This window comes from Buceros rhinoceros, unplaced genomic scaffold (assembly GCF_000710305.1).
Source record: "Buceros rhinoceros silvestris isolate BGI_N320 unplaced genomic scaffold, ASM71030v1 scaffold69, whole genome shotgun sequence".
Lineage (NCBI taxonomy): Eukaryota > Metazoa > Chordata > Aves > Bucerotiformes > Bucerotidae > Buceros > Buceros rhinoceros.
Window position 1 is genome coordinate 2,971 of NW_010429534.1, and position 1,952 is coordinate 4,922.

The 1,952-nt window shown below is 40.1% G+C and overlaps 1 protein-coding gene across 1 annotated transcript in view; it reads left to right on the forward strand.

The window, feature by feature from the left end:
• LOC104499180 (brain-specific angiogenesis inhibitor 3) overlaps positions 1 to 1,952 on the forward strand; it is a gene marked incomplete at its 5' end in the record, with an annotated part of 41,992 nt that overhangs the window by 1,524 nt on the left and 38,516 nt on the right. The gene's annotated exons all lie outside the window — the stretch shown is intronic.

Below are 1,952 nucleotides of genomic sequence, written 5' to 3' on the forward strand. Positions count from 1 at the left end.
GCGAAAAAAGAAGCTTGGGCTGAGTCTCCCCCCTGCCAGTAGAGTGCTCCAACCACTGAGACAATATGTATGCAAGAGTGTGTTTCCTCCGGTCATCCTGTTTGGAGATCTCCTCACATTGCCTAAGACATTAAGCATGCATCTGGACGGAAAGAGAGGAAATATGACTCTGTAGCCTAGTAATGAGGGCATTCATCAGAGATGGGGATGAGTTAGGTCAAGTCCTCGCTTCAATGAATATTTAATTATTCTCCTTAGCATCATCACTGAGATCAGGATTCTCCATCCCTGCCCTGTGTGTCTCATCATCTTGGCACATGGCAGGGGAAACTTGAAGCCCTCACTCCAACTCTAGGTGGGTGAGGATTCAAAAACAAATCTCCTCCTTTTAAATTATAACATGCATCTTCCATTTTTTTTTTCTTAATGAGGAACAGCTCGCCTAACTTGAGTGCTTAACTTGCACTTACAGCTGGCAATCGTTAGTGAAACAACAGCCTTAGCCGTCTTTTAGGAGTTATATTGAGGACCTGCGCTACTGACTTTTTTCTAATATGTGCTCATGTTGCTGGCTTTTTATTATTTGTCCTTGAACCAAGACTGGAGAAAACCATTTAGGCTGTGAGAATTACAAATCACAGGATTACAATGTCTAGACCCCACTGGGGATGTAGGTCTCTGTCTCTTGCAAGTTCAATGCCACTGTATTTTCTCTACTGAAATTATTCATGTATTCAATACTTGCTTTAGTTAGAGTTGCTTCCTGCTTCCTTCCTAGGCTGGATGCATTTTTAAAAGAGGATATACTAAAATATTCAGACAAAACAAATCATTCATTAAGGGTAATCTGGAAAGTAAAAAAGAGCATGTCTCTGTACATGTAACAGCTCCTCTACCAAGATCTAAATTCAGCTGACATGGTACCATGGGACAGAAGCACAAAAGGAGTTGTGCAAGGGGCAAACAGAACCATAATGCAGCTTGATCATCTCATTTGCAAATACGTTTTCTTGGCATTTGGCTTTAGAACAATATAAGGAAAACAGAGAATGCAGGGACTGGGGATCCCTCCTCCATCACCACCTGACATGCTGTACCGCTCTAGAAGCCAGCAAAGAACTGTGTCCCGTAACAACTGTCAGGCTGTGTAAAAGTAGAGCTCCTCTCCTGCTCCTCCTCCCATAACTAAAGCACTGGTGTACGTTTCTTAGCTGCTACCACTGTGTTTGGCCTGTTTGGCTGCAATCAGTCACATGCATGCTGCCATCGGAAATGCATCCTGTCACAAACTATTCCTGGTGTGTAAGATGCTATTTCTGGAAACAGCAGTTCCAAATGGAGAAAATTAAGAGTGAGGATGAATAAATTTATTCCGGTCCTATAGACCTTCACATGAAGAATTTGACCAAAAGGGAGCACACCCAAGGATCTCTGAAGCAGATCTCAGTTCCATAGGCTATTTGACTGATAGGTGTGGCCTGAGTTGTCCGCAGTCAAAGGAGTTGTGATCAAGAATCTCTGATTTCTATCTTTTCCTTTCATCCTTATTATTAGACAGTTATATTACCATACATTTAAAACACACAGACATTTGTACCAATACAGATACTGAAGCTAAAGGGATTTCCTAAAAAAGATAAAAAACACAGTGACAAACTTTTAGGTATTTCAGGATATCTAAAAAAAGATTTGCATGTCTGAAAGCTTGATTCTTTTTTTCCAGCTCTTTCTGTGAGTCTAATAAATATTGTTGATACCTCTCTTCAGATGATCAGAGCTATGAAAGCACCATTACTACAAGCTATACTTAAATCTGCATGACCTAGTCATGTTTACATACAGTGCTATATATTAATGAAAGAAAAAATAGGTAAAAAAATACAGCAATTGACTTACAGTATAAGAAGACACTTGAGAATCCATCTTCAGAAAGTTTTCAACAGAAGACAATT